The sequence below is a fragment of the Prunus persica genome, chromosome G2 (assembly GCF_000346465.2).
Source record: "Prunus persica cultivar Lovell chromosome G2, Prunus_persica_NCBIv2, whole genome shotgun sequence".
Classification (NCBI taxonomy): Eukaryota; Viridiplantae; Streptophyta; class Magnoliopsida; order Rosales; family Rosaceae; genus Prunus; species Prunus persica.
Window position 1 is genome coordinate 8767590 of NC_034010.1, and position 13420 is coordinate 8781009.

Here is a 13420-nt window from a genome sequence, read left to right on the forward strand (position 1 = left end):
TAAATTTGCAATTTATTAGTTGTGGCGATTATGTAAACCGCAACCCTATGTTTATTTCCTATATGAGAGAGTGAGAAACTGATTTTCGGTTTGTCAAATTTTCAGGGCATGTAATGTAGACACTTTAAAAAATTTATTATATATTACTAATTTAGGTATTATAATAAGTAGATGACGAACTTATTATAGTATAATATTAGTAAACTAGCAACATCACGCGATGATAACACCGTCTTACTAGTATTACCTTATTATAAACTGTTTGAACCAAGTCTCATGCATGTGGTTAATGTCATTCATCACCCCATGCATTCACGTCCAATGTTCATGCTTAAATTGTACAAAGAAATCCTTAAGTTAAGGCTCAATAATTGGATTTCGTATATAAAATTATTTATTCATGTATATACACATGCATGTAACCGAAGAATAAAATCTTTCATCTGGAAAAATTAACTTGATTAGGATCTTTACAGAAAGGTCAACCTGTTAGATACATTTTAGCGACTTTTTTATCTAAACCTATAAACATTACTTATAGGTTCATACATAGATTGCATTTCCTTTAATTGGCATGCCAATTCTGATTTGGCATCCAAGATGTTAACTATTCTGTCAATTTCATCAATTAAATTCAACAACAAAATTCAAAATTTGCATTACATTTATGGAGAAATGTAAGACAAGGTGTAGGAAATACTTAAAAGTCTCTTATCCAAATTAAAAAATTGCATTAAATTTATGGAGAAATGTAAGACAATGACTTTGACTGAGATGTAGGAAAGACTTCAAAGTCTTCTCCCATCTATGATTCAAAATTTTCATTTAATTTAAGGGTAATTACACTTTTAGTCACTGAGATTATGGTCGAATTTAAATTTGGCCACCAAAATTTCAAAATTTCAATTTTGGTCACTTGGGTTAGCATCGTCAGCAAATCAAACGAGCCCCTAAAGTCATGGTATAAAAGGCGCTTTTGTCAAAAGCTCGTCCCAAACGAACCCTAAAGTCAAGGTATTTGCACGTTTCAAACCACCTTCCTTTCGTCAATTTTCCAATGTGGTACATTTAGTCAAAAACAAAATATGAACATTGTCAAGCATCCAAGTTGCTAATTATCAATTTCTTCTAACAAAAGCGAAATGTATCAATTTCATGAAAATTCAACAAGAAAATTCAGTTGCATTTAAATGCATGAATAAATGCAAGACATTGACAAGACATTGACTTTAACTTAGGTGTAGAAAATTGATCTTTCTCCAGATCGTTTAGTCGGGATAGTCCCTGTTGACGTGAATCTCTTAATTAATCAAGGAGATTTACTTCCTTGATTAATTAAGGGATTTACTTTCCTATTTTTATATAGTTGATAAATCATTGTATAATTAGGAGATACTTTCCTAATTCTTTACTGTATCTAATTCCTTGTATAACACCCTGTAAACTCTTATATATACCTCCTTGTTGAGAAAAATAAAGTTAATCTAAAGTATTCAAACCATATTCATATTTTAGCAGTCCCAAGGGACTTTGGGAGATCGACATTTTTGGTGAATTTGAAGTTGAATGGCAATCAACTTTGGCATCCTATACCCTATGAATTTGGATATCATTAACTGATATTGAATATCTTGATCTTTCCACCGACGAATTCGATGAGTCAATTCCAGACTTTTTTTTCTTTTCAATAACCCTTGAACAACTCATTTTGATCTGAATTGCGTGTGCCATATGTATATTGTAGTCATTTGAGTGCTTCTTTTCATATAAACTTTAGCATGTGTATTGTTGATTTTTGTATCAAAGTAGCTGGTGTAACCAGATTATCCTTTTTATTACCACCTTTTTTTAGAAAATTCACATCACATTTTAATTTCTAGAACTAAACCTTGTGCAGAATTTAACCTACTACAAAATTGTAAAACCACGACACAAAATAGACGATGGTGGAAACAGCACGTTGTTAGTCTTCCTTACATCAAGTCCTTTAATGAGAAAAATATCCCCACTAAAGCCAGACCAATTCAAATGAGTCAAGAATTAATGGAATTGTGTTAAACCGAGATTACCGAATTGCTTGAAAAAAGAATAATACGTAAAAGTAAGTCACCTTGGTCTTGTCCTGCCTTCTATGTCCAGAAAAATGCTGAATTAGAACACGGAGTCCCAAGATTAGTCATTAACTACAAGTCACTTAATACTGTCCTAGAATGGATTAGATATCCAATCCTTAATAAAAGAGATTTAATTAACAGGTTAGAAAAGTCAGTCATCTTTTCTAAGTTTGATATGAAGAGTGGATTTTGGCAAATTCAAATTTATGAGTCGGATCGGTACAAAACTGCTTTTGTTACTCCTTTTGGTCATTATGAGTGGAATGTTATGCCCTTTGACCTTAAGAATGCGCCTAGTGAATTTCAAAATGTAACACCCCGACTCCAAATTTAACCCTTATTTAAATTATTTAATTATTTAAGAGAAATTACAAATTTACCCTTGAGATAAGGGCATTTTGGTCATATTCTTAACCGGAGAGAATTTGGGGCAGTGACTAGTATTTTTGGATAGGTCGTACTGAGACGAGTTCATAGACACGTAGTGGGCTCGAATTGGAGTTGTAACGAGAGAGATATGGTCAAAAGAAACCCAGTGGCACAATCGTAATTATTTCAAAATGGGATTTTTATAAAAATCAGATTTCTCTCTCTCTCTCTCTCTCTCTCTCTCTCTCTCTCTCTCTCTCTCTCTCTGTCTCTGTCTCTGTCTCTGTCTCCTCGTATCTCCGGCCACCAGCCGCGGCTGCAGACGGGACTGGTGCCAAAAGTACCGGCTCGGCCTCGGCGTCACGACCCAGCCCTCCCCCGACATCGGCCGCCACTCCAGCCACCAGAAAAAGGCGATTTTCGTCCGGTTTTCGCCCGAACTTCGCCGGCTCTGATCTCCCTCCTCCGGCCGTCATTTCTGGCGATCAAGGTATGGAAATTCATCCCTTCTGCATGCTCTAGCTGATGGTTGGGTAGGATTGGATCGATTCTTAGCGTAGCCAATTCGATTTTCGAATTGAAATTCGGCCGGTTTTGGGATTGTGATTCCGGCCACTTTCGGTCAGTTTTTGGGGTAGGTCCAAGAACAAAAGTTGCTCCAAATAGGGTGTTATACCTAGGGTAGGAGTTTGGAGCCGTGGTTTTGAGATTTTCCGGCGAAGTTTTATCGCTTCGGGCACCCACGCGCTGCCGGAGAGTGCGGCGGCGCGTGGGCACTTTATAAAAAGTGGCACTATGTCTCGATGAGATCCTTAGGTTGTCACGAGTGCGTAGGATTTCGCGGATCTCAATTCGGACGTCGTTTGACTATCGAACGGACGATCGCATATTGCGCGTTATCCGGGTTCGATAGGGTAGGACCGTTGGATGGTCCCAAATTTAATATATGTTAATCTAGGTATTTCTAGGATCGTGTAGGAATTCACAGATTGTGAATCGGAGCCCCGGATGTTCCGAATAAATAATTTTAAGTTTATATTTTATTTTAACCGTCAGATCGTGCGATTGTGGGCGATCCGACCGCCCGATCTGAACCAAATTTGCAGGACGAGTGTCCTATACCTTATAGAACCCATAGGAACTTTCGGATCGGAATATGGAGGTCGTGGGCTCTGCAGGTCCGTTTGACCAGGGTTAGGATAGTTTGACCCTTGGTTGACCGTGAGTCTCCCGGAGTAATCTCACCTTTCCAGGGGGGATTATAGGGTGCTAGACCATTGTGGAGGGTTACACAATATTAGAATTTATATACATTTATATATGTTTGTATAAGGATACAAAGGAGTCTAGAGGTGTCAGTTTGGAGTGCTATACGCACTACCTTAGGTACCTCCCCGGATTTTGGTTACACTACAAGTACCATCAAGTGAAAGTTAGGTCTCACGTGGCGTAGGTTATCCAGCGTGCGGACAGGCCCCATAAGTGGCGTTGGTTGTACCGGCGTATGGGGAGATTTGTGATATGATGTGCAGGTCTCGCGTGGCGTAGGTTATCCGGCGTTGAGACAGGCCCCATACGTGGCGTTGGTTATACCGGCGTATGGGGAGATATTATGATAGCATGGCATGGTCGCACGTGGCGTAGGTTATCCGGCGTGTTGACAGGCCCCATACGTGGCGTTGGTTGTACCGGCATATGGGGAGATTATGTGAAATACAGAGAAATGAAATAAGGTATCGCCTATATGTGGAATTGGGTTTTATGGAAGAACTACGTGTGGCTTGATCCCTCAAGGAGGGTACGTAGGCAGCCTAAGGTTATTAGGTGCAGCCGCAGACTAAATGTTAGTCATAATTTATATTTGAATTGTTTGCCTTGTTTAAGACATGAATTGTTTTGTTAGCGGGTTTGGTAGTAGTTAAGAATTATTGGAAGGCCGAAGGCCGTTTGTGTGAATTGCATGAAATTATATTGTGCATGCTGCTAGTTGTGGATATTAAATGTGTTTTATGCAGGTTGAAATTTTGGGAAATGTCCAAATTATAGGGGAGACTCTGCCGAAATTTTGGCAGGAAGTCTCGATCTTTAGTAAGTGGGCCTGGCATCGGGGTGATGTCAGGAATTCCAAAGGGTTCGCCTCGGGTTTTGAGAAATTTGGGGCGGGTAATGAATGAGATTTTTAATCCTTATAGTCATTTCTCCATTGTCTATATTGATGATGTGCTTATCTTTTCTCAATCGATAGAGCAGCACTGGAAACATCTGCATAAGTTCTTACAGATAATTTCTAGTCATGATCCCTTCCAGGATATTGCTCTGACTAATCCTCCAGTTGCCTCTTACCATAAGACGTCTCCATACATGATCAAGAGTAATAGTCACCTGTTCATAATTGAGTCAAAATATAACTCCATTGCCAACCCAATCACCATTGCCAAATCTTACTTTCCACCAAATAGTCATTTCATTCCCCCAGCACCATTTAAAAATCTAAAGTATTACCGAGACATCCTCTATGAGACCCATTCCATCACCATTAAACCAATCAAAGACAGAGATAATCCCCACATCATCCTCTATCATTCCCTTTACATCCATCAAATAATCAGTGAGAATGAGTGGAGCAGTCATCCCTATGATCTCAAAGTTCTCCAATCAGAACTTCAATATAGTTACTATGATTATATCGAAGCATGGTATTCTATCTTGCTTCACCAATCAGTTGATTTTAGTCATTCATGGTTCCTAAATTTTAATAGCAAATTCAAGAGTCCTTTCCCTTACTGGTTCAATCAAATGGTGGGAATGATACCAGGATGACAATATGAATGTATAGGCACTGAGATTATAGAACAGATGTAATTTATGCATGAAGCAAATTAATGAATAGATGAAAATAGATGCAATTAAAATAAGCATTACGTAAAGTACTCAAATATTATTGATAACTTGATAACTTGCAGAATGCAAAACACTTACAAAGATCCTAGTTTCACCACTTAGTTCTTCAGAGCATTGATACTGATAGAACTTTGAAACTGAGAAAATTATAGTGTACTAAATTACATTCCACTGAGAACTGAGGCAAAGGCCTTCTTAAATAAGCAAATAAAATGAAATTTTTGATGAGCTGGTAACTTTGGATGCTTTTGGAAAGTAACTGTAGAAGCATGCGAAAGCTTTTGCTTTTACTGAGTGCTGCAACTTTTACTTTGTCGTGGAATCTCATAAAAGGAACACGGGCTATCAGACTGTTGAAGCACGGGTCCAGATGCTTTTTCTCAGGGCTCATGATGTTGGGCAACTTTAATCATCTCCGAGGTCAAGAGGACTAAAATCATAGGGGTCTTGACCATCAGGAGGGTAATCACTCCACTGCATTTTGGGGGCAGGAGTCTTTTGACTGGATGACTTTGGTTGACTGGTAGATGACTGTGACTTAGGAGTGGCATCACTAACATCATCTTCATTCATTTGTGAAGCTTGCAACATTAACTGACGAGCAATTTCCTGCAATTCGGACTTGCATTTTCCCTCGATTGGGAGAGAAGAATGTGAAGTATCAGGGGATGTCTTTTTCTCAGGCTGAGGATTCCTGACTGGAGGGAAATAAGCATAAATATAATCTGCAATACGCTCAAGTTTAAATTTATCTCACCATTTGATTGAGAACTGGCGAGATAGGACTCTGGTTTCCCAATTAACCTGATATGACCATTTGAGGATCGAAGGAACTTTGTACTTGGCAACAAAATGGAGAAGGTTTGGGAAGAACAGCTCAGATTCTTTGAACTTATTTTTATTAGTAAAATAATTGACTAAATCTTGCATTGGAAGGGGGAAGAGGTCAATGACTGGACCATGTTTTTCCCACCAGTGATTGAACGAGTAAGGGAAAGGACTCTTGAATTTGCTATCAAAATTTAGGAACCATGAATGACTAAAATCAACTGACTGTTTAAGCAAGATAGAATACCATGCTTCAATATAATCATAGTAACTATATTGAAGTTCTGATTGGAGCTTTGAGATCATAGGGATGACTGCTCCACTCATTCTCACTAATTATTTGATGGATGTAAAGGGAATGATAGAGGATGATGTGAGGATTATCTCTGTCTTTGATTGGTTTAATGGTGATGGAATGGGTCTCATGAATGATGTCTCGGTAATACTTTAGATTTTTAAATGGTGCTGGGGGAATGAAATGACTATTTGGTGGAAAGTAAGATTTGGCAATGGTGATTGGGTTGGCAATGGAGTTATATTTTGACTCAATTATGAACAGGTGACTATTACTCTTGATCATGTATGGAGACGTCTTATGGTAAGAGGCAACTGGAGGTCATAGCAATATTCTGGAAGGGATCATGACTAGAAATTAAGGCAGACTGAAAACTGGGGCAAATCGGGCTGACTGTGGCTCCTAGGTTGGCAAATCTGTTACTAATATGAATGGGAGAACATCTTGGGAAAGGGACGATCTGGGAAGACGACTCATGTTTGGTTTGACTCATTGATGGAGGGAGGACTCAGAGTGACTAGGGATGACTGGGTTAACTAGATTGACCAATTTGACTCTTTTGCTTATCTTTTTCTTTTCTTCCTTCTGCCATTGTTTTCCCTGCAGAAATTCTCTGGTAAGAAAATCAGGAATAGAATTCTCACTTCCTCTCATATACTCAATATCAAAATCAAATATACTCAAAACCATCTTGCAAATATTTGTTTGGATGCAATATTTTGAACATCTTTTTCTAATACATGCTTAGCAGACTTACAATCAACTCTGATTAAAAACTTTTGATTTAATAAATCCGACTGAAATTTATTAATGCATAATACAATAGATAATATCTCTTTCTTAATAGTACTATAATTATTTTGAGACTGTGACCAAGTGCTAGAATGGAAGCGAATAATTTGCTCAGATTGACTAGAATTAACCCTTTGTTTGAGGATACCTCCATAACCAATGTTAGAGGCATCAGTTTCAACTATCTTGAACGCACCACCAGAAGGGATACCAAGACAAGGAAGTGTCTTAATATGAGTTTTGATCTCTTTGACTATATCAGTATGAATAGATGACCAAGGTGGAGGATAATTTTGAAGGCGATCAAATAAAGGCTTACATTGTTTTCTCAAATTCTTATAGAAATCATAAACATAATTTAGAAATCCTAGAAATCTCTGGAGTTGACTTTTGTCTAGGATTTGATCAGAAAACTTGTCAGCAAACTGGATAACTCGATCTATGGGGCTAATCTGTGACTGGCAGATGTTAAACCCAAGAAATCTCACATTAGTTTGGAATAGCTTAATTTTCTTAGCAGAAACAACTAATCCATTTTGTTTGACTATCTGTAAGAACTTATGCAGATGTTTCCAGTGCTGCTCTATCGATTGAGAAAAGATAAGCACATCATCAATATAGACAATGGAGAAGTGACTATAAGGATTAAAAATCTCATTCATTATATTTTGAAATTCACTGGGCGCATTCTTAAGACCAAAGGGCATAACATTCCACTCATAATGACCAAAAGGGTTAAGAAAAGCAGTTTTGTATCGATCCGACTCATGAATTTGAATTTGCCAAAATCCACTCTTCATATCAAACTTAGAAAAGATGACTGACTTTTCTAACCTGTTAATTAAATCTCTTTTATTAGGGATTGGATATCTAATCCATTCTAGGACAGTATTAAGTGGCTTGTAGTTAATGACTAATCTTGGGACTCCACGTTCTAATTCAACATTTTTCTGGACATAGAAGGCAGGACAAGACCAAGGTGACTTACTTTTACGTATTATTCTTTTTTCAAGCAATTTAGTAATCTCGGTTTTACACAATTCCATTAATTCTTGACTCATTTGAATTGGTCTGGTTTTAGTGGGGATATTTTTCTCATTAAAGGACTTGATGTAAGGAAGACGAACAACGTGCTGTTTTCTATGCCAAAAGGCGTTGGGCAACTCAGAACAGACTTCTCTTTGTAGTTTTTCCTCAAATTGTTGGATTTGTGACTGTAAAGACTCATGACTAATTTGTTGCTCAATTCTTTTAGATTTAACTTCTTCCTGGAGAAACCTTAGTTGTTTATCTTTATTTTGAATAACTCTGACTGTTTTGGTAATTGCATTTTTCTGTAATTCTTTTAAATTTTGTTACTCGGGTTTACTCAGAAACTCAAACTTAACTTCTTCTCCTAGACATGTGGAAATAACACCATCGTGTTCAACCTGGTAAGGGTATAAAAGGGCAATAAAGGGTAACCCTAGTATGACTTCATCAGTAATGTTCTTACCTAAGACGAAAGAGGTCTTGAAACAAATTTTGTTTTGGCAAACATGGGCTTTAGGGATCTCATAATTTAGTTGGATTGACTTTCCTGAGGCTGTACTTAATGATTCTTTTGACTTTTTATAATACTTAGTTGGGATTAGACCTTCTTGGATGCAGTTAAGGTCGGCTCCTAAATCAAAGAGGGCAACTATGTTTAACTCAAAGCTTTTGACAAATATAGTGACTCGGGCATACCATTTTCTAAAATTTACATGTTTAATTAAACTGACGACTTGATCCTGATTGGAGGATTCTTCGTCTGAATCAGTGGGACTCTCATGTGTAGACTTGGAGGTTTTATTTTCTAATAGATTAATCAAATCTTGTTTTATCTCATAATTTCATTTTGTAACTTTTGACTTATTTGTCTCAACTCATTGATTTCTTTTTTGACTAACTTCACCTCTAGTTGTAAATCCTGTCAAGTGACTTCCTTCTTTTTATTAAATTTTTCTAAGGTTGTGTTCAAACTTATTTTCTGGGAGGTAGACTGTTTTGGCTCTTCTTGACTAATGATTTCTTAATTTCTTTAAATACTCAGATTTTAACTATGGATTTTTGACTTTACTTATTAAATCAATTAATAATTCTTCCTGTTCTTCCTGTTTGGTAAGGACATTAATTGATTTGGGCTTACAGCAATTATCTTGGCAACCAAATTGAATTCTGGGTGAACTAGGTTGTGACTCAGCAGAATATATCTCAGAGGATTCAGTGTGACTAACCATGGTTTCATTTTCACTCGACTTAGAATTTCTTAACTCAAGGACTTTAATCAATTTGTCTTTTTCCTCATCCGTGATTTTTAATTGTCTAATTGTGTCTTTAACTTTGCAATTATTAGCATAGTGACCAAACTTTTGACATTTATAGCATTTCACTTTTCTCTTGTCGGTTCTTTTTTTAAAAGTGAATATTCTTATATTTGTTGCGACTCTTTTTCCCATTTTTCTTAGGAGAGAATCTCTTTTTACTATAAAAGTTTTTGTCCTCATTATTATGTTGGAATGACTGTCTTCTTCGTGAATAATGGCGTTTTTTACTAAACTGTCGGTTGTGGTGATTGGACTTATTCTTTCTAGACGGAGGAATAGACATTAGTCCATACTGTTCGCAGAAATTTCCTAACTCATATTTAGCAGAATTTCTTTCAGACTGGATTTGTTTACCAATTTTCATATCAACACACATTCTCATACCGACTTGGTTAATTGTGCTAATTATATTTCCGTATGTTAAACTATCCCAATCAATATGACCTTGTTCATTACTAAGGGTTGATCGGATCTTATGGGCGGATAAATTTGGCAGACCATTAACAAATTTCTCTTTCCAAAATGGTTGATTACTATCATCTCTGATCATGACTCTAGAGATAAACACATCTTTATACCACCTAAAATTAGATAACTTAGGGTATCTTAAATTACTCAATTGATCATGTATTCTAGCAGTAGTGTTACTGGGTGTTCCAATGAAATGAACGACTATTGTGTAAAGCAAGGTATTAACTCTATCCTCAATGCCTTGACCTATTTGTTCATTGAAAATAGGAAGACCATCCTCATTAAGCTTGACTGCATGAATTATTTGTTGTTTAGACTCATGGGTTAAATGTTTATCCCACCAAGAACGAAGAGTTCCGGTGAAACCAGTTTCTAACAAGGGAACAATTTCAGACTACCTGAAACTGTGGTTGGTGATGTAACTATTGGCTACCATGGACATATGTTGAAGCTTATTAAGGATTTCTTGTTCAGCAAGGCTATCAATATTCCATTCATATAACTTATCAGAAGAGACAGAAAACTGACTTTGAGTATTTCGTTCTTCAAATTGTATATCAGGAGGTATTGGCTTAGGATACCAGTTTTTTGTGAGGCTAGTTGGGTTGACTCTATTTGTTAATCTTTGGACTTGAGGATTATTTTCTAGCTCAAGATTTCTAAACGCATTTTCAATTTTAGAAATATTGCTAGTTTGTGTCCATACTGGTAATTCATTCAGACTCAGAAGAGTTATGGAAAGCAAATGGTGACTCAGAGGATCCTATGACTTTAATGCTTGTTTCGATCTTTTCTTTATCTTTTCTTTTGATTGGTGGTAATTCTTCTAACATTTTTTTAATTTTTGTTATTGTTTCTTTTGTCTTAAAAGTTAGACTCGACTTTAAATCCTGGAAAGTAACTAAATGTTTCTGATCATGTGGCTTAGGTGCAATTTCTCTTGGTAATAATTTGTCAACTTTTGTCTCTATCTTATCTAATTGTTTACCTATGATAATCAGACTCTGGTTGGTTTAGTTATTTTGCTCAATTATCATTTTATTTTCTAAATTAGGGATCTTAAAAGGACTGGCAATTATTTTTGATTTTTGGTGCTGAATAACGACAGATTCGACAGGTGGATGACTAGCAAGGACCTCAGTGTGATCTATTTTTTGCCATTTTTCCTGGGTTAAAGTTTTTAACTCATTAGGCAAATAACGGTTCTCTACAAAAAAAGGAAAGGCTAGCACCCATCTTCTCCTCAAGGTTCCTTATTCTCCTATTCTCCTCTATCCTTGGTGAAGATTCTTTGGGAAGGCACAACACCATTGTGTCTATTAAGAGAGCAAAGTGAAGAATCAACATCTAAGGGACTAATCCTTCTACTTGAACACTGTCCTTGGTTTCAAGATTCGTTCCAAGGGTATGTCTCCTTTCTACCATCTGTTTAATATATGATATTAGTGTCAATGATGCAAGTTTGCATAAGCCTAGAAAGATAAGGACCAAAACTGAGACTTGTATGAATCTCTAGGTTTTATTCTTGCTTCCGCTTTATTTGATTTCATATTAGATATGTATATGCTAGATGATTTATTTTCTCATAGCTTTATGGAATTTTAGAAATCCCTACACAATAAATTCCCTTCAGCACCAAAGGAGATGTCCTCTATTTCACCACACCAAATGCAAAGGGAGGTGGAGAGGAGATCAACCAAGAGGATAGAGGTGCTAGACTCCCACTTGGTGGACTGATTTTTGGCAAGAAATGAAGGGAGAGAATTCTGACCTTCAACACATATACCTAAAAGCTTAGGAGGCCAATACCCTAACTTGGAAATGTCATAGTGTGGCTTAAACAGATGAGACGCACAACTGGAGAAACATCTCCCCTATGGCCGACCATGGGTAGTGGGAGTTCTCTTGGGTCCCATGAATTTGTGTTGTTATACAACACTTATTCTTGGGCCCAATAGGTGTTTGGGCATTTTTCCTTTCCCTTCGACTATAATGAGTGGAAAGTTATAAGGGGTAAGTTATAAGGGGTTCACTTTATAGCCATCAGATCAATCCAAGGGCTGGGGAGAATTGAGATAAAGTTTCACAATTGGGTAGGTGAGGAACCCAAACCCAAATTGAATATCCAGCACGTCCAAAAAGAAGAAGAAGAGGGAAACACGTCCGAAAAAGAAGAAGAAGAGGCAAGTTCGAAGTTTGAACAGAAAGAACTCATCTCTCTAAAACCCAGAGGTCTGAGATACCCAATGAAGGCAACGGCTAACGACAGTTGAAGGCAACGATTCGCGACTCCATTCTCCAGACCCTGAAAAAGTATTTATTTGGAGTAGAAGGGGCAAAGGTGTGGATTCCAAATCAGTGAAGGGGCGAAGCAGTGGAAGGGGAAGGGGAGAAGCTGTATTCTTTGGAAGTGGTAGGTTCCATTTGTGGAGCAAAGAAACAGAAAGACCCCACACAGACACCTTGCAATAACCAGCATTTGGTGAGTAATTTATGGAATTTGAGTTTAGGGTTAGAGTAATGGTTTTCCCCAATTTGTACCATAAATTTTGTTGGATTTGGCATCTCTTCGTTGTGCTTCAGTTGCATGTTAATTTTTGCTTAGGTATATGTTAAAAAAAGAATGAAAATCAAGTCAATAACAAGTGAATAACATGTCAATAATGATATGAATAAGATAATGGTGTTGAATTGGAGGAGGCCCTCAAAACCTTCCACATTTGAAGCAATGCATAGTGCAGATGAAGAAGAGGCGCTAGAATATATATATATATATTTTATGAAGTAAATATGATTTCCTTTGTTACTAAATTTGCCTGAGAAACATTTGAACAGATAATAATAAACTCATGAATAGAACTGCAAAGCATTTGATGAGTAATGTAAGGAATTTGAGTTTAGGGTCAGAGTAATGGTTTTCCCCAATTTGTACCATCAATGTTATTGGATTTGGCATCTCTTATTTGTGCTTCAATTGCATGTTAATTTTTGCTTGGGTATATGTTAAAAAACGAATGAAAATAAAGTCAATCACATGTCAATAACATCTCAAAACCTTCCACATTTGAAGCAGTGCAGAGTGAAGAGTACCTCTCTGCCACTAGAATTTATATATTTTGTGAAATAAATATTATTTCATTTGTTACTAAATTTCCCATGAGAAATGAGAACAGATAATAATAAACTCATGAATAAAAGTGCAAAGCATTTGAAATGAAGGTTGATCTATGACGATTGTGGGTGACTGAAGAAAAAGGTAGAAAGAAAGAAGGATGTGGCAATTGCTTAGCAAGCAGATAGCA